The sequence below is a fragment of the Epinephelus fuscoguttatus genome, linkage group LG23, assembly GCF_011397635.1.
Source record: "Epinephelus fuscoguttatus linkage group LG23, E.fuscoguttatus.final_Chr_v1".
Classification (NCBI taxonomy): domain Eukaryota; kingdom Metazoa; phylum Chordata; class Actinopteri; order Perciformes; family Serranidae; genus Epinephelus; species Epinephelus fuscoguttatus.
The window spans coordinates 9,164,138-9,190,776 of record NC_064774.1 but is presented as its reverse complement, the minus strand read 5'-3'; the positions used below and the strand labels follow the sequence as shown (position 1 = coordinate 9,190,776).

The window sequence follows — 26,639 nt, the reverse complement described above, 5'->3', positions numbered from 1 at the left end:
ATAAACCAAGTCACTTACTTATCCAACAGCAGCAAGGCAACATCTGTGTCTGCCCTCAGCCCAATTTCTTCCTTCAGGGCTCTCCACCGAGGAAAAGCGATGCCAATACAAACCCTTGTTTGCCTTCTCTGTCGGTCGCTTTCCTTCTTTGCTTATAGACCTTCAGCCGAACGTCCAGGCTTTTTCTTTGTGGTAAGATCCACTTTTGAACCGTGTCTCGGCCGCTTATTTGTTGCTTTCTCTTTCTACCTACGCTCTACCTCTTGCTATGAGACTCTCTTCCTCCCCCTCCCTTCTTGTTGTGAGGAAGCATTTCCTGTGCGTCAGTGCGGGAATGTCGCCGGTCGACACGCAAACTAAAAATGATATATATTAAAAAATACCACGACATGGTAGAGGAGCCGATCGGCTGATCAGCATTGTGTCATCTCCTCTAGTAGTGGCTTGGGTGAACGGACATTTATGGACACGTTACGCACTATAGCTTTAATTCTTCAAATATACACACTGTGAAATTCTTATTATTCATAAAATGTTCAAATGATGTGTCTGTTGTATTTTGTCACAGATGTTCTTGAGCTGTTTCAAATGCTGTGAGTGCAAAACATGTAGATGTTTCAGTTGGTTGTGTTTATAGCTGTTGAGTTAATCAACACAGTTCTTCTATTTATTTATAATCATTTAATATTTGACAGTTTTTCACCTTTGTGTGATGGAGGTGAACCTGATAAAACAAATGATGGACTTCAGAGGTTGTTGTTGAGGTTTAATCACAGCAGCATTTCATCACAGTATGGCAGTATTTGATGGTTCTGAGTGAAAGCAGTAAAGTTATTACTCCATAAGAAGGTTCTGTAAGGTGTTTTATAGAATCAGACATGCAGATAATACCTGAGTTTATTCACCACTATGCTTAAAAATTTAAAATAAGATCTGTATCATTTGCCAGAGGAGATTTCTGAAGTCCTAAAAACTGTTTTTATCCAGTTGTTGCTGTCTCTTTTTTCATGCCTCGACGCCGGCGACAGTCGTGGCCAGAGGCATCATGTTTTTGGGTTGTCAGTCTGTCCACGACATCTCAAGAACACCTTGAGAGAAATTCTTTACGTTTGGCACAAACGTCCAGTTGGACTTAACAATGAACTGATTAGATTTTGGTGGTCAAAGGTCAAGATCACTGTGACCTCACAGAATATGTTTTTGGCCATAACTCAAGAATTCATTCACTAATTATGACAAAACTTCACACTAATGTCTAACAGGATAAAATAATGAAGTGATGAGATTTTCTATCCAAAAGGTCAAAGGTCAACTTCACTGTGACATCATCATGTTTTGTGGAAACATGTTTCTGGTCATTATTTAATGTCATATCTCAGGAACAGAAGGGGAGACATTTGGTCAGAGACTGAGTTGGTGACACTGATCTTGAAACTGTGCTGATTGTATAGATCTTCTGTGCTGTCGGGTTGAAGATGTGTGTGAAGCGTCTGTGTTTTAGAATAAGTAGCTTCTTTGCAGCAACATCCATATTTGAATCATTGTCTACTGTCATGGACACATATGAGTGTGGACAGACATGGATGTAAACTGTAAGTGTAACTTGACTGGTGAAGCATACGACCACGAGGCAGTAATTCTGGTCATGAATCAGCTTTTAATTAGTTTGAATTCTTTGTGTTCTTTTTTTATTCTTAACTATTTTAAGTCCATCAAAACAGGATATTTCAAACTGTTTTATCATCAAATCCATAAAGTAAATATAAAGTGTCTCTTTGACAATAACAGATTTTGTAATATATGTGTCATGTCAGATTTACATTCAGTGACCTCTCAGAGACTCACTGTGAAGTCGTGGCCTCAGCTCTGAAGTCCAACCCCTCCCATCTGAGAGAGCTGGACCTGAGTAGAAACTACCTGCAGGATTCAGGAGTGAAGCGGCTGTGTGCTGGACTGGAGAGTCCAAACTGTAGACTGGAGACTCTGAGGTCAGTTCACTTGTTTATGCAGTTGTTTGTTTGTTTGTTTGTTTGTTTTTGGATATATATAATATAAATCCTTGACTGAGGTTATAAAGCTTTCAGTGTTTTCAGAAATGTTGTGTCTTTCCAAATGGCTGAACAGTTGGTTATGAAAGGCAGAGAAATGATGATTTAGAACATTTGCCATTAATGATCTGGATTCATACGTCTATGTGATCTCATTTCTAAATGACAAACATTCACTGGCTCCTGTTTCCTATGCATCCATGTGTTGACTGATGTGCTGTGGAACAATCCCAGTTGCTATCAAGTGTTTCCTCTACCAGTGGGATCCCCCACCCCCATGAAAGAAAGCAAATATTTTATTGATGTTATTTACTAGGATGTCCTGATCCGATATTTGGATCGGTATCGGTTGCCGATATTAGCAAAAATGGGCATCGACATCGGATCGGACTGCATGGAAAAATGCAGATCCAAGAGCTCCGATCCGGTTTTTCACGGAGTCCGATCCGCTTTCAAGCCAGCCCAGCACTCCGCGATTCAAGCAGTCCATTCCAGTGATCCGCCGAGCTCTTACTATCAATCCACCAGGCCAGCATGCAGACGGCAGACACACACGGAGGGTAGGAGTAGCGGTCAATTTAGTTAACTGACTATTTGTTTTCTGCTCTGTTTTTTTTTGAGAGTGATATTTTTATTTGGTTTACACTATATATTACTTGTGTTGATTTATTTTGTATTTATTAAGGGCCCAAAGCAGCCAAAGCAAACCAGCTATATTTTTTATTTAATGTTAATGTTCAGTTTAAAGTTTGTTTATTTAACCCTGTTAACAATAAACAGGTCAGTTTATCATACCAACTGTTGTGGATCATTCTAATTAACCTGATTAAGTAGTTGTTCTTGTTAGAGTAACAAGAACAACAGAACGTGAGGCAGAGCTGCCTGCTGCTCAGCGCACAAAATGGAGGTGAATGGTATAGCCCCTTCTCTCCGTCAAAACTAATCAAATACACCATCAGATGACTCCAAAATGCTCTAGTGGAAAACACATGGCTTGCGCATTCCCCACGCTATGAAATAATAATGTATAATTAAGTAACATTACGACACATGAAGCAAATACTCGGAACTACTTTCTTGAGTAAACCACTGGGCGGTGTGACACAGTGCGCACCTGAGACAGTGCCGTTGCCATAGTTATTGCTTACAGCCTTGCATTTGTGGTATCGTCAGCTGGACGCACCAGAAAGTTTGTGAAAAGTTTACAGAGTGTTGTTGTAAATCATGGTTTACACATGTATGGTAAAAGGTTGCGGTAACAAGCCGAAGACATGGAGCAGAGTGAAGTTTCACGTAGTACCAATCAAAAATATGGACAGGATGAAACAATGGCTATTTGAGCTGGACATCAATCCCAACACGCCTGTGGAAATGGTCTGGAAAATGTTTGTTTGCTCCAACCATTTTTTACCAGAGGACTACGGTGAGATGACGTCACACACAGCCCAGAGGAAGTGAAGGGTAAGGAAATGCTTAGTATGCTATTTACCGAGATAGCACTGGCGATCTGAACTGGTCAGTGGTGAAAAAAAAGCACTTTTAATGCACAAACTTATATGGGACGCATTTGCCCCCGTTACCGTTTTAGCTCATTTCGCGGCTGCCGGCTGCATCCGCCTCCCTCAATACTGAACCAATTTTAAAACGAGTTGTACCTATGAATCATACGCACACATACACATGGGGAAATAGGGCCCAGGTTGAAAAATACTGAAGTTATCCTTTGGGGAAGTCAAAGAGGTCATCAAATCTGCCAGAACAGCTTCAGCACCAGGCCCAAGTGGAGTTCCATACAAGGTCTTCAAACACTGCCCCAGGCTTTTGGAACGCGTCTGTGGAAGATCTTCAGAGTGATCTGGACGAAGGAAAGTACCCCAGCAGTAGAGATACGCAGAGGCGTGTGGATTCCCAAGAAGGAGAACGCTAGCAACATTGAGCATTTCAGGACAATCTCCCCTCAGTGTTGAGTGTAAGGCCTTCTTCAAGATTGTTGCAAATCGCCTCATGGGATTTCTCCTAAAGAACAGCTACATAGACATCTCGGTGCAAAAGGGCGGAGTCCCAGGGGTTCCAGTGTATCGAACACACAGGGTGGTAACCCAATTGATCCGAGAGGCACGAGAGAGCAAGGGGGACTTGGCAGCGCTGTGGCTGGACATTGCCAGTGCTTATGGATCGATTCCACACAAGCTGGTGGAATTGGCCCTGAGAAGATACCATGTCCCAGAGAAGATCCGAGACCTCATCCTCGACTATTACAACAACTTTAGTCTGAGGGTGTCCTCTGGGGCTTCAACATCAGAGTGGCATCATCTGGAGAAGGGTATCATTACCGGCTGCACAATCTGTGTCCCTGTTTGCATTGGCCATGAATATGCTTGTGAAGTCGGCGGAAGTGGAGTGCAGAGGCCCACTGTCCAGATCTGGCACCCGACAACCCCCGATTAGAGCATTCATAGATGATCTCACGGTAACTACAACTTCAGTGCCCGGATGCAGGTGGCTCCTTCAAGGTCTGGAACGGCTCATGTCATGGGCGAGAATGAGTTTTAAGCCCGCAAAATCTAGGTCTTTGGTCGTAAGGAAAGGAAAAGTAACCACCCAGTTCCGCTTCACTCTGGGAGACACTAGAATTCCATCTGTGTCAGAAAAGCCAGTGAAGAGCCTGGGAAAGCTCTTCACTAGCAATCTGAAGGACACTGCTGCACGCCAGGGTACCAGCAATGATCTCGACACGTGGCTCTCAGCTGTGGACAAGTCAGGGCTTCCTGGAAAGTTTAAGGCCTGGATTTATCAGCATGGCATCCTGCCTCATTTCCTTTGGCTGTTGCTAATCTATGAAGTCCCCATTACCATCGTGAAGGGCCTTGAGAGGAAGATGAGCCAATTCCTACGGAGGTGGCTGGGCCTGCCACGGAGCCTAAGCAGCATTGCGCTGTTTGGGCATAACAACAATAACAACAAGCTGCGGCTTCCATTCAGCAGTCTGGCAGAGAAGTTCAGGGTCACCCGAGCCAGAGAAGTCCTACTCTACCGAGATTCCGCTGACTCCAAGGTCTCCTCAGCAGGTGTAGAGGTCAGAACAGGACGGAAGAGGCGCCCGCTGTGAGCCTATTGAAGTGGGCTGCAGGGACTTCACAGGCCAGTCTTTACACCGGGTCCTGGGACTCCTAGGAATCTGTGGGCTGCACAGGCAGAGAGCCATTAAGAACATCTTGGAGGCTGCTGAAAAGGCCTCATGTTGGCTCTGGTTGAGGAGGGGGGATGCGTGGCGTAGTGCGCTATCTGGACACAAGTCGGGGCCTGATCACCCCCAGCTGGGTCACCCGGGTGAGGGTGTCTGATGTAAGACCCGAAACACCCAATGACCCCGGGAACATCACTGAAGATGTGTCCAGGTTGCACCACAAGGTGTATCTAAGTACTGATACTTAATGCAATAGTTGCTCTTTATAAATCCCAACATTACATTTGTTCAGATGATGTTAGAAAGTACAGCTGGTCTCAAGAAATGTAACAGCCACCTCTCTATTGGTTGCAACTCTAAACCAGCACAAAAATGACAATTACCAACATGAGCCACCATGTTCTGAACAGACACATTATAAACACTGTGACTTTGTATTAATACACAGTCACATTTGCATTCTGGAGCATATAGGCCTAACAGAAAACACAATACTCCTAAATAAACACTAGATCAGCACTAGATAGGCATGATGGGAAATGAGGGCGCTCCCATTGTTTCTAGACTCTCAGCACCGGCACCAAGGTAGGCATCACAGTTAAAAAGATGGAGCAGAGTCAGGCGGTGTGCTCACAGTAATAGTTGCAAACTATGAGGTACATTGCTGAAAAGTTAAACACTGGTTAAGTTTTATTAAAAGTCAAATATAATCCTGCCGCTGACAGCTGTCATGTTACTCATGTTTATCATATCTGTTTGCAGTGTTAGCGAGGTAGCTACCCAGCTACAGCTAGTCAGTACAGTTAGTAATGTAGCAGAGTGAACTACAGTCAAGCTGGCAGTCACTCTAATCTCCATGGTGACATCAGCTAATGCTACAACTGTAGTGCATCCATGTACTGACATTAATATGTGTTACACTGAATAATGCCTTCAAACAGCCCAGATGGAGCTGATGGGGGGAGCTAGTGACAGACTTAGCAAAGTTAGCAGAATGATGACTTTTGATTTTCAAATTAAGGTGTTATAAAATACATAACATTATAGAAATACAATTAAATGAATTATATTCAGAATAAGAGTCAAATTAATTACCAGTGTCCCTTATAAATTAAAAAGTAAATACCACTAACTTGTGAGGGAGATGTCTTTATTCTTTGATTTTTGTGTTGCTGGAAATGAAAATGAAAAAGATTATTCCTGATGTTGAGGACATGTCTGACAACATACAGACACAGACCTCAAGTATTTTTACTGTATCAGTATTTTGAGATATTCCAGAGTAAAAGTCGCACATTTCTACCTTGAAAATCTAAACAACTGGAAGTGCCATCAAAAACAAAGAAAAAGAAGAAAAGTTGCTCTATCATTCCTGACAATATCTGAAATACTTGTGTTCAGGACATTTCACACGACACCATTCCTGATAATCAAGCATCTGTACTGCAGTATATTAACAGCCCTGCTTTAAATACTTGATTTCAACTTAAATTTACCCTCAAGATTCTTTTAAATAAGTGATTTGTGTTTGGCTGCACAATTATGTATTTTCCAGTCTTTAACCTGCATCCTGTTGGGATCAGCACGATAACACAATGACAGAGTCACTCTACTCAGTTTAGGGCAAAGCTCATTGATCAGGACATAGTAATGTTGAGCTACATTTAACACCTGAACACATCTGACTGTATTATTAATGATTTTTATCTACATCATTTATTCGTCATTCAGACTGAGGAGCTGCAGTTTGTCAGAGATCAGCTGTGTTTTGGCCTCAGCTCTAAAGTCCAACCCCTCCCATCTGAGAGAGCTGGACCTGAGTATCAACAAGCTGCAGGATTCAGATGTGAAGCTGCTGTGTGATTTTCTGGAGAGTCCACACTGTAAACTGGAGACTCTGAGGTCAGACACCATTTTTTACTCCTGTGCTGAGATTATTATGATGTAAAAGTTGTGTTGACACTAAACTGCAGACATCAGGCTGATATTATACTGATCCACAATGAAGTCTATTTGTCTTGTTCAGTGGTTTAATCCATTGACTGTGGCAGAGCAATGTGGAGCTAAAATCTTAAAGATAAACTCTGCAGGATCTTCCTTCAAAACAGTGTATAGACTCATAGAGAAATAATCCCTCTCAGTCATCACTTATGAGCAGGGGCGGACTGGGGCAAAAAAGCAGCCTGGGAATTTGGTACCTGACCGGTCCACTCTCCAGGGATCGGGGCAGGGATGCTGGTGGTGGAAGCATGATCATCTTCAGTCTATATAAGAGATTGTTTATGTTTGTAAATCTCTGAAACAACCCTATCAGTAAAATGTTAAAATGGTAGAATTTAATAGTAGTACACTAGTATGGTGTTAAGCACTTTTTAATGAATCTTTAATTCATTACTCTAGATGAAAAAAAAATGCTTTGTATGAATATGGCTTTACCTGGACTAGTACAACCAGGCTGCTCTCCTCTCCCTCCCTGCCACAGTCCTTCTGTGGGGATGGTGACTCAACCTGGCAGGAGATGTGAAGAGAGACATTAGGTTGAAGTTTTGGGGAATTCCCAAAAGAAGAGGTGAAAAAAAGCTGCATTACAATAAACAGTAATATTGGCAATAAAAAAATGTGTTTTGATTGATAAGTAAACACAGGTGAAAAAGTGCACTGTGTAATGTAATGTACTATATGTGTATTATTCTCAAGTACACAATGGTTCCTCCTAAACCAGGTTTAGTAAAGGTTAGTAAAAGGCTGTGATGGTCTCTTCTGAATTCTTCTAGAAGAAAGAAGCTTTAATTCATCCAAAACATTCAAAGTGTTGTGAAAGGAGAAGATGTTGAAAAGTATACATTAACAGAACGCATAATCTGAGTGACCATTAAGTTTTTTTTATGTAAACCTGAGTGAACATATTATTCTGTAGCCCTACTAACTCTTAACATATAGTAAATGTACTTGAAATGTCAAAATTATGCAGGAACATTACTGTCAGAATATTTAAATGTCATTTATGTTCTATAGAAAAATGTTGAACGCATTAACCTATAGATGGTGCCTCAGATAAGCACAATCAAATGCTCTTAAATACTGAAAAAGTACAGCTTAAGTTTTATAATCTGACTGCGAATAATACACTAAGAACAATACATTACATTTTCCCCTTCGCAGTGCATATACCAGACTGTCTCAATTTCCAACAATGCCCACACAAAAAGGAAAAAATGACATTTTAATGTTGATGAATTAGCAAAGTAATAAAGACAGCAGAGCTGCATTTACCTCAGCAGCTTTAAGGGGAATACACAAGAGATAATGATAGATCAGATGTTATTAACGTTACTTTATTAACTACTTAACCATGTTGACTAATGCCACTGAGCCCTGTCTGGCTCTAGTCTGTACACAGTAGTGACGTTCTGACAGCAAAAAGCAAACTACATGCACTGTGCTAAAAGTTAGCAAGCTAGCAAAAAAATGATCACATTACAGCTGCCTTACCTGAGTTGCATCTCCCACCTGGTCACACACCAGAGCTGTCGCCACAGGTGCTGCTGCTGATGCTGCAGAGGATGGTCCAGCAGCAGAAAACAGGGTTGTCAGTTTCTGACATTTTGCAGCATTTGCAGCAATGCCTGTCTCTTTTTTTCCCTAATCTTCTCCACGCCTTCCTTGCACTTCTTCTCCATGTTTTTCTTCTCCATGACTTCTGATTGATTGATGCAGAAGGAGGATGGGACAGCCCGTGGCCCTCAGCCCTCGGCTGTGATTGGCCAACAGCTCAACGACGAGGTGAAAGGGGTGTGACACACCCACATGGGCCAAAGATGATGAGCCAAACACTACTAGAGAAACTGTGAACATTGGTTATCATATTAAAGGCCAGCCCAACTGTGCTCAAAGTTTCTTCTTTTTTTTTTCCTCTGGCTGTACCGGCCGACACTGACCCAGCAGCCCACTGGGAAATCTCCCGGTACTCCGATGGCCAGTCCGCCTTTGCTTATGAGCCACTCTCAGTGTGTGGTGGTGTATTTATCTGCAGAGACTCTGCCCTCTGCCTGTGTTAGGTGAGGTCAGGGCTTTATAAAAAGGTGGTGACCAGATGCCAGACTGCAAGCAGCAGGAATCAAAGAGATACAACACCTGAAAACACAAATATAGTGAGAAGAAATGCCAAACAAGAATTTGGGGTTGGCGTGTGTGTGTGTGTGTGTGTGTGTGTGTGTGTGTATGTGTGATTCGTGCGTGCGTGTGTGTTGGGTTACTGTTAATGTCACTTGTTATGCTTCTGTGCATTGACAGCTCTTCTTTATTCTGTTTCTGCATTATGTGATGTTCCTCTGTCAGATATGTGACTACTTTTTATATAATTTCAAATGTGACACTAAAAACATTGCTACTTTTACCACAGTAATTTGCACCTGTTTAGAAATTTGTCATCACCAATAGCTAAAACAAAAGTTTCCAATAGGTTGCCTGCTGCTGAAAATGTCTGGCCCATCAGCATTTTCTGGTTTAAAATCCGGCCCAGTTGAATTTGTAATTGAACAGCCCTGCTTTAAACACTTGATTTCAACTTAAATTTACCCTGATGATTCTTTAAATAAGTGATTTGTGTTTGGCTGCACAACATGAGTTAGTGATGATGAAGCCACTGGTGGAGCTGGCAGAGTTTAAGAGGTGAAGTCACTACATCTTTATTGAAGTAGCAGCACGTTGTCAATGATATTTATGAGAGCTGTTTTTCACTTTTTGTATTTTCCAGTCTTTAACCTGCATCCTGTTGGGATCAGCACAATAACACAATGACAAAGTCACTCTACTCAGTTTAGGGCAAAGCTCATTGATCAGGATATAGTAATGTTGAGCTACACATTTAACACCTGAACACATCTGATTGTTTTATTAATGATTTTTATCTACATCATTTATTCTTCATTCAGACTGGAGAGCTGCAGTTTGTCAGAGATCAGCTGTGTTTCGCTGACCTCAGCTCTGAAGTCCAACCCCTCCCATCTGAGAGAGCTGGAGCTGAGTGACAATAAGCTGCAGGATTCATATGTGAAGCTGCTGTGTGATTTTCTGGAGAGTCCACACTGTAAACTGGAGACTCTGAGGTCAGACACCATTTTTTACTGCTGTGCTGAGATTATTATTTTGGTACCTCTCTAGGGATGCAGGCGGTGGATGCATGATCATCTTCAGTCTATATAAGAGATTGTTTATGTTAGTAAACCTCTGAAACAGTACCATCAGTAAAATGTTAAAATGGTAGAATTTAAATGTAGTACAGTATTGTGATGTTAAGCACTTTTTAATGAATGTTTAATTCATTACTCTAGATGAATTAAAAAATGTTATGTATGAATATGGCTTTACCTGGACTAGTACAACCAGGCTGCTCTCCTCTCCATCCTGCCACAGTCCTTCTGTGGGGATGGTGACTCAACCTGGCAGGAGATGTGAAGAGAGACATTAGGTTGAAGTTTTGGGAATTCCCAAAAGAACAGGTGAAAAAGCTGCATTACAATAAACAGTAATACAGGTAATGAAAAATTGTGTTTTGATTGATAAGTAAACACAGGTGAAAAAGTGCACTGTGTAATGTAATGTACTATATGTGTGTTATTCCCAAGTACACAATGGTTCCACCCTAAACCAGGTTTAGTAAAGGTTAGTAAAAGGCTGCGATGGTCTCTTCTGAATGCTTCTAAAAGAAAGAGGCTTTAATTCATCCAAAAATTTCCAAGTGTTGTGAAAGGAGAAGATGTTGAAAAGTATACACTAACAGAACGCTTAATCTGAGTGACCATTAAGTTTATTTTTATGTAGGCTTGAGTGAACATATTATTCTGTAGCCCTACTAACTGTTAACATATAGTAAATGTACTTGAAATGTCAAAATTCACTTACATGTATTGAGGAACATTTTGCTACATCATGTTGTTTGATATTTAATATTTTAAATATGCAGGAACATTACTGTTAGAATATTTAAATTTCATTTATGTTCTATAGAAAATGTTTAACACATTAACCTATAGATGGTGCCTCAGATAAGCACAATCAAATGCTCTTAAATACTGAAAAAGTACAGCTTAAGTTTTATAATCTGACTGCGAATAATACACTAAGAACAATACATTACATTTTCCCTTCGCAGTGCATATACCAGACTGTCTCAATTTCCAACAATGCCCACACAAAAGGAAAAATGACATTTTAATGTTGATGAATTAGCAAAGTAATAAAGACAGCAGAGTTGCATTTACCTCAGCAGCTTTAAGGGGAATACACAAGAGATAATGATAGATCAGATGTTACTAACGTTACTTTTTTAACTACTTAACCATGTTGACTAATGCCACTGAGCCCTGTCTGGCTCTAGTCTGTACACAGTAGTGACGTTCTGACAGCAAAAATTAAACTACATGCACTGTGCTAAAAGTTAGCAAGCTAGCAAAAAAATGATCACATTACAGCCGCCTTACCTGAGTTGCATCTCCCACCTGGTCACACACCAGAGCTGTCGCCACAGGTGCTGCTGCTGATGCTGCAGAGGATGGTCCAGCAGCAGAAAACAGGGTTGTCAGTTTCTGACATTTTGCAGCATTTGCAGCAATGCCTGTCTCTTTTTTCCCTAATCTTCTCCACGCCTTCCTTGCGCTTCTTCTTCTTGTTTTTCTTCTCCATGACTTCTGATTGATTGATGCAGAAGGAGGACAGGACAGCCCGTGGCCCTAGGCCTGTTTTTCACTTTTTGTATTTTCCAGTCTTTAACCTGCATCCTGTTGGGATCAGCACAATAACACAATGACAAAGTCACTCTACTCAGTTTAGGGCAAAGCTCATTGAAAGTTGAATTTCCCCTCGGGGATTAATAATAAAGTATATAAAAAAAAGTAATGTAGAGCTACACATGAGCTACACATTTAACACCTGAACACATCTGATTGTTTTATTAATGATTTTTATCTACATCATTTATTCTTCATTCAGACTGTGGAACTGCAGTTTGTCAGAGATCAGCTGTATTTCATTGGCCTCAGCTCTGAAGTCCAACCCCTCCCATCTGAGAGAGCTGGACCTGAACTACAACAACCTGCAGGATTCAGATGTGAAGCTGCTGTGTGATCTGAAGGAGAGTCCACACTGTAAACTGGAGACTCTGGAGTAAGTAGAGGGTTGGAGTGGGTCCATACTGGTTTCAGCAGTATTATATTAAACACAGTTAGTATCAGAGCAAAGATCCAGTATTTCCTGTAAACCTCAGACCTTCTCAGTGGCTCAAAGAGGAATGGTGACAGTCTTCAGGAGAGGACAGAGAGACAGACAGAGAGAATAGTCAGCCAGTCAGATCAGAGAGAAGCTTGTTGAGATCATGTGTTTCAGTTGATGTGAAGACGACTGTTGTTGTGTTCATGTCTACAGGAAGTGAAGCTGGATTACAGCTGACAGCATCACAACATGTATAGAGACAGCTGTCCTCCTTCATCAAACTGTCACACCATCAAATCTGACCTTGATAACAGGGGACCTGTTATGCTCTCCTTTGTGTGTGTGTGTGTGTGTGTGTGTGTGTGTGTGTGTGTTTTATATAGCCTATATTGTTACAATGAAGGATGTTGGTATTAAATGTGGCCAAAATTAAATGTATGTAAAAGTAATCCCTGTGAAGAAAAACCTCAGACTTCAGACTGTTCTGAATACCCTGTGTTCGCTTTTTCTACTGAAGCTAAGATTTCTTTATAAAGCATACAACTATGAGGCAGTAATTTTAGTTTGAACAGTAAAGCATGTAAACAGGTTCTAGTAGAAACCCAGAATCCAAATATGAAGCTGTTAATGAGCATAATATGTCCTCCTTAACGTGTTTGTTGTCTTCATCTTTGTCACAGCTCCGAGATCAGTCTGACTGAAGCCTACAAATCACTGGCTCTGATTTTATAGAACCATCATTACATTTAGTAACCATGTGTTCTTTATACAGAGCAGAAGCTCTGCTGAAGTTCAGTAATCACAGCTGATGCGTTGCTGTTCAATCTTTGGATGAACATGTAGAACATTTAACATGATATATCTATCCATCAGTCATTTATTCTAACAGACTCAGTAAATCCATCATTACAGTGAATCCCTCTGTTTGTGCAGCCATGATGCGTTCAGGACTCTCAGCAGTTTATTTACACTGTGTACTTGAGTGAAATCTGCAGAGTAAACAGACTTGATGCCCAAAGTCTCTACAGGTCTGTGAGCTTCCAGCTCAGTGTGTTCACTCCAACGCGTTAACATGAGAGCTGGAAGGAAGCCGACTATGCTACACAGCCGCTCCACTCTGCTCTGAACAGGAAGTCCCTACTGGTCTTTATACTGGATGTGCTGCATCACTGACTGACAGCTGGTTTATAACTTCTCTTGTCTTCTTCTCTCATCAGATGGTGGTCATGTCAACTATATATATAGAGAGAATCAGCTGTGTCCTGATGATCCAGAGAAGCAGCAGCATCAGTTTGTGTGTCTGTGTGAGTCATTGTCTGTGTGTGTCTGTGTGTATCTATGTATATATTGTATAATAGTGAGGCGATTCAAATAAATACACATTTCCTAGTCCTGAAGAAGCAGCTAACGCTATCTCTGGATGGTGGAGTGTGAGGTGAGCCCTCATGTTCGTAGTATTCCCACAGTGTTTTATTCTCATGTTACTCTGTTCGTAAATCACATGTGTCATATCCAAGTCCTCCTTTCCTTTTGTGTTAAAAAATCCAAAATAAGTCCAGACGTTTGATTTAAACACAGACGCCACTCTCCTTATTTCTGATGAACTTCCTGCCAAATGCTGCTGACTGAGACCTCTGCTGACCTCACCGGGAAAAGCCAACAGCACCATCTAGTGGAGCGAAAAAGCAACTGACTATTATTCTGCCACCAAAAGTTGTATGAAGCTTCTGTGCAGGTAGATTTGGTTCATTAGAGACCGCTGTGATTCACTATATATCTTTAAATGTTACAGTTACAGCTGATGTCACAACAACAATCACTCCCGAGTAAATAACTGGAAATAGTTTACAACTGCAGAGATCTGTTTGCATGATGTCGCGGTGATTTGGCCTGTATGGGTACATTTTCTGTTCCAGATCTGAGAACACTACAACAGAATAAAGATCATTTTGGTCTAAAACAAAGGAAACAAATCAAATCAGGCTCCCAGTCATTAGCCGTTTTTCAATACTCAAGTTCGGACTTGTGGACTTGGCAAGTCCACGAGAGTCCAGACTTCCCAAGAACGGGAGGATGGGAGTACAGTCATTTCTGCTTTTGGAACAGCAGCGAACTTGATGATGTCACCACCTCCGCTCGCCTTGGCTGTTGTACTGTGTTGTATACGTGCATTTAGAATAAAACAATATAAACACAGCCCAGCCCTGCGTCTTTTCATTGTCATTGTAAGAAGTTAATATGTATATGTTTTTAAGGTTTCAACATATATAACTGACACACAAAAACATATAAATAGCCAAAATATTTTCATAAAATGTCTCATAAAACCTTTTTCCTGCAGCTGACCTCTGATTATAATCAAAAGCCAGCTGCAGGGGGAAAAGTTTGTGGAGAGTTGGTGGTTATTGTGATCGTGAGCATTGGCGAGATGGAAATCAAAAATCAATAACTGACATGGATCGGAGAAGGCGTCTTGGTGCAGTTATTGCAGCAGGATTTCTGTACCTGCAGGCTGAGGAGGAGGCTGCCCAGCTGAGGAGGCAGATCCCAGAAAGACAGCGGAGGATGAGGATGAGACGTGCGATGCTTGCATGTCTCTATTGTTTGATATGTTTGTCCAGTTGTGGACAAAGTACCCAGGAAAAGTAGTAATATCACAACAAAGAACAAAACCTCAGTCACAAGTCAAAGTGCTGCAAATCTGACTTGAGTAAAAGTATCAGGGTATTGTCAGCAAAATGTAGGCCTGCTTCAAATGAAAAGTTCAAAGTACTCATGATGCAGAGTGACCCAATTTCAAGTGTTGTGATCATCATACACATGAATATGTATTGAGTATTAATTGATCCATTTACACGTATGCTACATGTAAGCAGCATTTAAATGTTGTCATGGTAGAACTAATTTTAACACCTGTCACTGGTGTACTAGGCTAATGTATAACAACACACAGCAACTTGTAAATATGAAACAACAACATATAAAACAAACTATCTGAACAGGAACTATAGCTATCAAATAAATGTAGCTTGAGTGGAATGTACAGTGTTTCCCTCTAAGTAAATGGAAATACCCAAAGTACATCAAATTTGTACTTAAGTACTTGAGTAAATATACTTAGTTACTGTCCATCACTGCATTTGTCTTATCATTATGCTTTCTGTCTGCATTTTTATGGAGACTTGGTTCACCTGGAAAAAACAAAAGCAGTTTAACCACTACAGAGATATCAGCGACGAATTTAAAATGACTACCTGAGAGAGGCTGCTCTCTGTGGGGCAGCCTGAGCGCTCATACACATGTTTATTATCTATGAGCGCTGACACCGCTGTCATCTAGCGGACCTCACATTCAAGTGGGCTCTATATTAAAACATCGACCACGGGTTTGAAGTTTAAACTACGCGTGAAAACACTACGTTCCGTGACAACACAACGGTCACATATCGGTAATTACGACTTGTGTTCTGTTTTGGTTCGTCCCTGTGTTCATCATGTTATCCTGGTTGGTTTTCACTTTAGTTTTTGGTTCCTCTTTCTTTTGGACTTTTAATCACCTTTTTTTTCTTCTAGTTTCCTGTTTAACCCTTCAACCTGCCTGCTGCTCTGCATTTGGGTCCTTCCTGAGCTGATATATGACAACCAGGGGCTTGAGACAGAGCCATGATCTGTTTGGAGACCAATAACAAGTTAAACAAACGCACACATTTAGATATAAAACATCAGTCAGCATCACATGAGGTGTGCTTTTAATCTGGTGGAAGGATTTTTCAGTCAAAGCTGAAACAACAAAGATGTGATAGATTATAGTGTGACTCCAACAGAACTGACACCAAAGTCTGGCTCATCGTACGCTGTCACTGACATCATGACCTTTCCTTCTTTTGTATTTTCCTTGCTTGGTGCATGTCTACAAACTGTATGACACTCCTGCCACTGTGAGGTGAACAGAGAGAATGCAAATGCACTTTGGACATGTCTGGGCCAGAGACTGCATCACATAATAACACATTCACATTTCCTGTGAATAAAAGGGGAAGAGGTGAATACAGTGAACACTGGAAGTGAAAGTCCAAAGTCAGCATGTTCAGACTCCATTTTTAGGTCAACAGAGCAGTCAGAGGAATACAGGTCGTCTGAGACACGGTGAGTGTTGATACTATAAAAATACTGATTACTGTCATTATTGATTAATCTGCTGATTTTTATTCTGATTCGTTATTTAGTCTGTTATAGGGGAGAGTGGGGTCGGACAGTGCCGCCTATTTAGCAAGGTAGAAAGAAACTGTGTCATCCACCATGCTCAGCCACACCCTGTTCACTTTCAACCTCAAAATGGAGACTGTCTGACTGTTCCTCACAATTTATTCACAGTTTTGAAGTCTACAGCATGTAAGCAAATAATTTGGCTATTTTGTCATTTGTCTTCTACCATACTGTTTTTAGTTGTGCTACATGCAAAAAACATATGGTTGAGTTGATTTTCAGGCCTATCAGGTTGTGTTAGTGTTAGCTGAATGCTTGTTGGGAGCTAACACAGGAGTCCAAAGTGTGTCTGCTCTCCCTGGGACAGTTAGGACTGTCTTGTTTATAGTTCCTACCTTGTTATAAATCAATAACACGTTTGGGTTGGGCTCTAAAAAAACCTGATTGTTAGCAGATGCCTGTATCTGTTCAGAGATCAAATTATTTTCATCACTATTAGTTTTATTTTGTGGTTATTTAGTGTCAGTACAAAAGTGTCCCAACTGACCCAGCTCTCCCCTACTGTATGTCATAGAAATACCCAGCCAATATGTAATCATGTCCTATAAATAAGAAGTTACTGACTTCATCACACTGTGTATGTGTGTTACAGTTCTCTCAGATTTGGGAAGATGGATGATTTGGAGGCAGACAGGGACAGATCAGAGTCTCCAGTGTCCAGCTGTCAGCTGTCTCTGAAGAGTGACCACAGTAAAGATCTTCCTCTACTCTTCAGTAATGGACCTGGACCCTCAGCCACAAAGTAAGAGACTGTTTCTACTGTAAACTGACCTGAAGACAAAACTGTTTTTATGTATTTATTTATTTTTCATTTTCAAAGGCCTTTTTTATTTTTGGGGGGACTTGTATTTCATAATTCCACATTTATTTCCAGCTCTTTTTGTATCCTCCTTATTAAACTGGTCCAATAGTCATTATTCCACTCGCGATGAAGTGATTGGCTGACACTTGAAGTCCCCCGTGCAAATACTGAGCTTGGGAAAACTGCCTTTAGTGTTTGTGCTGCACATACATGAAACACCTTACAGCAAACGCTACAACTTGATGCACTTGTATCTACAGGCCAGTTTAAAACCATGATTACAAACTACCACACTCTTGAATGTAACTGTTTTTAACTGTTGTGTGGTTTGATTGTCTGAGCCGTGTGTGTGTGTGATCCTCTCGTTTGTATGTGTATATGTGTGTGTATGTGGTGTCCACGTATGTTTATGTGTGTGTGTGTGTATATATATATATATATATGTGTGTGTGTATATATATATATATATATATATACATATACTGTATATATGTGTGTGTGCAAATATATATTGCAAAAAACAAAAACAAAAACACAATGTCAGTTTTTTCCAATATCGTGCAGCCCTACTATATATATATGTGTGTGTGTGTTTATATATGTGTATATATAGACTTGTTGTAATGTTTCCTCTGGTCTTTACAAGGACTAATAATATGTGTCAAACATTTGTTGTTTCCACAGACAGAGAGCAGAGTCTCCAGTATCCAGCTGTCTGTCTTTGAAGAGTGACTGGTCCATACGTGAACCTCCATACTTCAGTAATGAACCTGGACCCTCAGACACAAAGTAAGAGCCTGTTGAAAAACATGAGGGAGCTTTTTGCCTTTTGAAAGTCGTCTCACAGTGGAGCACAACATTACTCAGGAGGTTTTCATGAAGCTCCACCATGAGATATTTGAAGTGCCTGTGACTGAGTGTGTGAATAAAGCAACTAATTTTCAGCACAGTTTGCAGGACGAGATCTAAATAATGTGTTCATCTCCACAGAGGGAAGAAGAGGAGTCATGTTTCTGTGGAGGAGCAGCCGTCCTGCTGTAATTTGTGTCAGGACGTCCTGAAGGATCCAGTCTCTACCAGCTGTGGACACTGGTTCTGCAGACAGTGCATCAGCTCATACTGGGACCAGTCTGCTTCATCAGGAGACTCCTCCTGTCCCCAGTGTGGAAAAAGATCCAGAACAAGAGCTGGACTGCAGACAGCCAGTCAGACCAGCACTGTACAAAGTAAGACTGTACATCTGTGTGCTGATGTCATCATGTCTGAAAACAGGATTCTTCTTGGTTTATTTGTGTTGTAAAGTGTAGACATGAAAGATTTTATCAAACTAATGTATAAAACCTTCATTTTTTCATGTTAATTGTTTTAATGTCAATCAACAATATAATCTTAAGATTTTAGATTTATTTCTTTAGTCTCTCATGTTTCCTTCTCTTTCAGCAGACAGTGGTCTGCAGGAGGTTTTAGATGAACATAAGATCAGTGTGAGGAGGAGATGTGAACGTGTGACTGAAGGAAGTGATGAAACAGGAAGTGGAACCCTCCTCAACAGGATCTACACTGAGCTCTACATCACAGAGGGACAGAGTGAAGAGGTTAATACCCAACATGAGGTGAAGCAGCTTGAGAGAGCTTCTAAGATGAAGACCCTCCATGAAACTCCAATCAAGTGTCAGCACATCTTTAAAGCCTTACCTGAGCAACAGAAACACATCAGAGTGGTTCTGACCAATGGCGTCGCTGGCGTTGGAAAAACCTTCACAGTGCAAAAGTTCACTCTGGACTGGGCCGAGGGTTTGGAAAACCAAGATGTCAGTGTGGTGATTCTGCTTTCGTTCAGGGAGCTGAACTTGATCAGAGATGAGAAGTTCAGTCTTCTCACTCTGCTCCGTGTTTTCCATCCAACATTACAGAAGGTCACAGCAGAGGAGCTCGCTGTCTGTAAAGTTCTGTTCATCTTTGACGGCCTGGATGAAAGCAGACTGGCTCTGGATTTCCACAACAGTGAGGTTGTGACTGATGTCACACAGAAGTCATCAGTCAACATGCTGTTGACAAACCTCATGGAGGAAGCTGCTTCCCTCGGCTCTGGTCTGGATAACTTCCCGACCTGCAGCAGCCAATCAGATCCCTCCTGCATGTGTTGACAGGGTAACAGAAGTACGAGGCTTCACTGACGCCCAGAAGGAGGAGTACTTCAGGAGGAGAGTCAGTGATGAAGAGCGGTCCAGCAGAATCATCTCACACATGAAGACATCCAGGAGCCTCCACATCATGTGTCTAATCCCAGTCTTCTGCTGGATCACTGCTACAGTTCTGGATCACATGTTGACTACAGAGCAGAGAGGAGAGCTGCCCAAGACCCTGACTGACCTGTACTCACACTTCCTGCTGGTTCAGACAAAGAGGAAGAAGCACAAGTATGATGAGGGACATGAGACCAGTCCACAGGAGCTGACGGAGGCTGACGGGGACGTTCTTCTGAAGCTGGGGAGGCTGGCGTTTGAACATCTGGAGAAAGGAGACATCATGTTCTACCAAGAAGACCTGGAGCGCTGTGGTCTTGATGTCACAGAGGCCTCGGTGTACTCAGGAGTTTGTACAGAGATCTTCAAAAGAGAGTCTGTGATCTTCCAGAAAACCGTCTACTGCTTCGTTCATCTGAGCGTTCAGGAGTTTCTGGCTGCAGTCTACCTGTTCCACTGTTTCACCAACAGGAACACAAAGGTACTGGAGGACTTCCTGGGGACAGACGAGGATAATTACAGATCCCTGGATGTCTTCTTAAAGAGAGCCATGGAGAAATCTCTCCAAAGTAAAAATGGTCACCTGGATCTGTTTGTCTGCTTCCTTCATGGCCTCTCTCTGGAGTCCAACCAGAGACTGTTAGGAGGCCTTTTGGGTCGGACAGACAACAGTCCAGGAATCATCCAGAGAGCCATCAACAACCTGAAGAAGATGAACATGTACAATATCTCTCCTGACAGAAGCATCAACATCTTCCACTGTCTGCTGGAGATGACCTCTCAGTACATCAGGAGATCCAAGAGTTCCTGAAGTCAGAGAACAGATCAGAGAAGGAACTCTCAGAGATCCACTGCTCAGCTCTGGCCTACATGCTGCAGATGTCAGAGGAGGTTCTGGATGAGTTGGACGTGGAGAAATACAACACATCAGATGAGGGACGATGGAGACTGATTCCAGCTGTGAGGAACTGCAGAAAGGCTCGGTAAGTCCAGATGTGATTAACATCATAAATCATTGTAGATTAGTAGTTTAATTCTTCAAATATACACACTGTGAAATTCTTATTATTCATAAAATGTTCAAATGATGTGTCTGTTGTATTTTGTCACAGATGTTCTTGAGCTGTTTCAAATGCTGTGAGTGCAAAACATGTAGATGTTTCAGTTGGTTGTGTTTATAGCTGTTGAGTTCATCAACACAGTTCTTCTATTTATTTATAATCATTTAATATTTGACAGTTTTTCACCTTTGTGTGATGGAGGTGAACCTGATAAAACAAATGATGGACTTCAGAGGTTGTTGTTGAGGTTTAATCACAGCAGCATTTCATCACAGTATGGCAGTATTTGATGGTTCTGAGTGAAAGCAGTAAAGTTATTACTCCATAAGAAGGTTCTGTAAGGTGTTTTATAGAATCAGACATGCAGATAATACCTGAGTTTATTCACCAATATGCTTAAAAATTTAAAATAAGATCTGTATCATTTGCCAAAGGAGAATTCTAAAGTCCTAAAAACTGCTTTTATCCGGTTGTTGCTGTCTCTTTTTTCATGCCTCGGCGCCGGCGACAGTCGTGGCCAGAGGCATCATGTTTTTGGGTTGTCAGTCTGTCCATGACATCTCAAGAACACCTTGAGAGAAATTCTTTACATTTGGCACAAACGTCCAGTTGGATGAACTGATTAGATTTTGGTGGTCAAAGGTCAAGATCACTGTGACCTCACAGAATATGTTTTTGGCCATAACTCAAGAATTCATTCACTAATTATGACACAACTTCACACTAATGTCTAACAGGATAAAATAATGAAGTGATGAGATTTTATACCCTAAAGGTCAAAGGTCACCTTCACTGTGACATCATCATGTTTTGTGGAAACATGTTTCTGGTCATTATTTAATGTCATATCTCAGGAACAGAAGGGAGACATTTGGTCAGAGACTGAGTTGGTGACACTGATCTTGAAACTGTGCTGATTGTATAGATCTTCTGTGCTGTCGGGTTGAAGATGTGTGTGAAGCGCCTGTGTTTTAGAATAAGTAGCTTCTTTGCAGCAACATCCATATTTGAATCATTGTCTACTGTCAAGGACACACATGAGTCTGGACAGACATGGATGTAAACTGTAAGTGTAACTTGACTGGTGAAGCATACGACCACGAGGCAGTAATTCTGGTCATGAATCAGCTTTTAATTAGTTTGAATTCTTTGTGTTCTTTTTTTATTCTTAACTATTTTCAGTCCATCAAAACAGGATATTTCAAACTGTTTTATCATCAGATCCATAAAGTAAATATAAAGTGTCTCTTTGACAATAACAGATTTTGTAATATATGTGTCATGTCAGATTTACTTCATGGGGACTCTCAGAGACTGACTGTGAAGTCGTGGCCTCAGCTCTGAAGTCCAACCCCTCCCATCTGAGAGAGCTGGACCTGAGTGGAAACATCAGCCTGCAGGATTCAGCAGTGAAGAAGCTGTGTGCTGGACTGGAGAGTCCAAACTGTAGACTGGAGACTCTGAGGTCAGTTCACTTGCTTATGTAGGTGTTTGTTTGTTTGTTTTTGGATATATATAATATAAATCCTTGACTGAGGTTATAAAGCTTTCAGTGTTTTCAGAAATGTTGTGTCTTTCCAAATGGCTGAACAGTTGGTTATGAAAGGCAGAGAAATGATGATTTGAACATTTAGACACCATCAATTTTGAGATTTATCCAAACAGAATTTAAGATTCCTGAGGTTCTGAGGTTTCTTTGTTTTCATGTTAACGCTCACATAATCATTTGAAGTCACAGACCTTTAGACTGCAACAATAAGCAAATAAATAGTCTGCACTGGAAACATCTTGGACTTTAAGGACAGGTTGATATTCTTTCACACTCACACGCCCATTAGGACTGCACCATTAATGATGTGGATTCATACGTCTATGTGATCTCATTTCTAAATGACAAGCATTCACTGGCTCCTGTTTCCCTATGCATCCATGTGTTGACTGTTGTGCTGTGGAACAATCCCAGTTGCTATCAAGCGTTTCCTCTATCAGTGGGATCCCCCACCCCCCTGAAAGAAAGCAAATATTTTATTGATGTTATTTACCTTGTTTATGTGCACTGACAACTCCATCGGTCGCAGCTGAGCAGCATGTGTTGTTGTCTAGAGTCACAGCTGTAATGCAGTCGCCTGGCAGAGGTCTGCACTCTACTGAGTGCACTTTGTAGTTGATGTCTGTAATCATTCCTTCTGTCCATACTGTCTGTGAAGCAGTCCCTTTATAACCTGACTCCAGTGTTACCAGATGGAGGACAAAATCCACAGTCTTGTTCTGTGTAAAAGTTCAGTTTAAACTAATATGAGGCTTCAGGACGTCTGAGTTACAGTCAGTATTTAGTGTTTGACAGTGTTTTTCTTGTTGAGCTGCAGAGGAGGAACAGTGACTCAAAGAGGGAGTTTGGTGCTAAACAGTCTGTAACTTTGGTCCACACCCTCTTGATTTGGATAACTCAGACTGCTGAAGCTTCATATTAGTTTCATCTGAACTTATGAAGACATTTCTTACAGTGTAGCTGAGTTAAGAAGAGACCACTTCACACTCAGTATGGACAGGAGGAATATTTACTGCCACCAATAACTCTTTTAATGTGCATGTGGCTGTTGAACAAACTTGAACAAATGTGTCCCTCTCCTTTTTATTCCATATATACAAATACAGTATGAAGGTCATGTAAGAAATTAATGAATGAACAGTGTTTTAGTCCAACATGTCTGATTTGATATTGATCCTCTAAATACAGACTTGACTGAGATCAGCAGCATGTTGTTAATCTGTGTTGATGTGAATAGGTGAATGAATGTTGTGGTGACATTTGGATGATGTCTGTAGAAGGCTGACATCATGATGATCCACAATAACACAATGACAAAGTCACTCTACTCAGTTTAGGGCAAAGCTCATTGATCAGGACATAGTAATGTTGAGCTACACATTAAACACCTGAACACATCTGATTGTATTGTTCATGGTTTTTATCTACATCATTTATTCTTCATTCAGACTGGAGGGATGCTGGTTGTCACAGATTAGCTGTGTTTCACTGGCCTCCGCTCTGAAGTCCAACCTCCCATCTGAGAGAGCTGGACCTGAGTGACAACGACCTGCAGGATTCAGGAGTGAAGCAGCTGTGTGGTTTTCTGGAGAGTCCACACTGTAAACTGGAGACTCTGAGGTCAGACACCATTTTTTACTCCTGTGCTGAGATTATTATGATGTGAAAGTTGTGTTGACACTAAACTGCAGACATCAGGTTGATGTTATACTGATCCACAATGAAGTCTATTTGTCTTGTTCAGTGGTTTAATCCATTGACTGTGGCAGAGCAATGTGGAGCTAAAACCTTAAAGATAAACTCTGCAGGATCTTCCTTCAAAACAGTGTATAGACTCATACAGAAATAAGCCCTCTCAACCAGCCACCCAACCAACCCACCCACCCACCCACCCACCAACCCACCAACCCTCACAGCGGATAAGGAAAAACAAAAATGGTAGAAACCTCAGGAAGAGCAACTGAGGAGGATCCTCTTCCAGGACGGACAGACGTGCAACAGATGTACAGAACAGATCAACATGAAAATGAACAGTAATCCGTATGACACAATGAGACAGAAAGAGAGACAGAGACAGTAATGATAATAGCTTACAACAACATTCATTTAAGTAATAATATTGCAATAATAATTACAGCTATTGTGATACAATATGTTGTAGGTATATATTAATATATGATAGTATATGTATGTGACAATAATCATATGTGTATAATAACAGTAGAAGTATGACTAATGATAACAGCAGCAGCAGGAGGCATCAGGCAGGACCACGGCAGCAGCACAACCACACACGTCACACCATCCAGGCACCGCTGCGATACGAGGTGACCTGCAAGACAGTGGAGCACAAAGGCTCCAGAGGAGAAGCCGAGTTAGTGACATGCAGTAGAGCAGAGTTAGTGAGATGCGTAACAGGACATGAGTGTTAGCAAAGGATAGAGAGAGAGAGAGAGAGAGAGAGAGAGACCACCCCGTCAAACCAATACTCCTGATCTGCACCAGGACATCAAGGTTAAACGTTAGGGGAGACTCAACAGAAATGACAGATGGGATATCTAAGTGTTTTCTCACATCCTTCCACACCAATAATGTGTTGTAAATGATCATGTTGTGATAAATAAGTTATTCAAATCAAGAGTGATGAAATGAAAACACTCAGATATCTGAGATCCTCATCCGTTATTTGACATTGTTGTCATCTGTTAGCTGACAACCAGTACGCTTATTACTATAAATACAGTGCAATAAAACCTTCAGCAGTAAAAAGCCAGTGCTTTATCAATACACGTGTTCAGCATGTAGAAAGCCATATTTCAATCTGCTCTGTCCCTCATTCACCGCCGCTGTGGTTTACAATCATGGTTTACACAAGCACATCACACTAGTGGGACCAATAGCAAATAGTTAAAGACAAAGTAAAATGAAAGCTGTGTGTATGTAGTCTGTTTAACTTAGTTTGTCACTTATCTTAAAATGTATCTGAGACAGCCTACCTGTGGACTGAAAATGTCTGGCCCATCAACATTTTCTGGTTTAAAATCCGGCCCAGTTGAATTTGTAATTGAACAGCCCTGCTTTAAACACTTGATTTCAACTTAAATTTACCCTGATGATTCTTTAAATAAGTGATTTGTGTTTGGCTGCACAACATGAGTTAGTGATGATGGAGCCACTGGTGGAGCTGGCAGAGTTTAAGAGGTGAAGTCACTACATCTTTATTGAAGTAGCAGCACGTTGTCAATGACATTTATGAGAGCTGTTTTTCACTTTTTGTATTTTCCAGTCTTTAACCTGCATCCTGTTGGGATCAGCACAATAACACAATGACAAAGTCACTCTACTCAGTTTAGGGCAAAGCTCATTGATCAGGACATAGTAATGTTGAGCTACACATTTAACACCTGAACACATCGGATTGTATTATTAATGATTTTTATCTACATCATTTATTCTTCATTCAGACTGAGTTACTGCAGTTTGTCAGAGATCAGCTGTGTTTCATTGGCCTCAGCTCTGAAGTCCAACCCTTCCCATCTGAGAGAGCTGGACCTGAGCTACAACAACCTGCAGAATTCAGATGTGAAGCTGCTGTGTGATCAGAAGGAGAGTCCACACTGTAAACTGGAGACTCTGAGGTCAGTAGAGGGTTGGAGTGGGTCCATGCTGGTTTCAGCAGTATTATATTAAACACAGTTAGTATCAGAGCAAAGATCCAGTACTTCCTGTAAACCTCAGACCTTCTCAGTGGCTCAAAGAGGGAATGGTGACAGTCTTCAGGAGAGGACAGAGAGACAGACAGAGAACAGTCAGCCAATCAGATCAGAGAGAAGCTTGTTGAGATCATGGGCTCTAGTTTTGCAAACCGGGCGAGGCGGGGCGCGCACCTGCGCTTTGCCAACTGGGTGTGGCCAGGCAGATTTTGCAAGTTTGGCACACCGTGCACTCTGGCACAGTGTAGAAGCGAAAATCGGTGCCTTGAAGTGGGCCAGATGGCTCCCGACCTCGTCTTCTACTTCTCCTGCAGATTGTCCTCTGAGTTGATTTAGTATCTTAGGTTCAGTTGGCTGACACTTAGAGAAACACTAGAGTCAAAGAGAATCTGGTGCAATCGAGTTTAATGCGTTCACAAGCATCAACACATACAACTCTATGAGTCAGGCTCTGGAGCAAGACTGAAGTTTCACTCTCTGCGCTCTTCCTTTTATGCTGGTGAAGATTCGAGAGAATCTCCAACCTTTTCCTTTAATCCTTCCCACCTAAGCCCAAACC

At 41.3% G+C, this 26,639-nt stretch overlaps 1 pseudogene; it reads left to right on the top strand.

Annotated features, from left to right (window-relative positions):
• The window catches only part of LOC125884447 (NACHT, LRR and PYD domains-containing protein 12-like), a 127,362-nt pseudogene that overhangs the window by 54,455 nt on the left and 46,268 nt on the right, over positions 1 to 26,639 (top strand).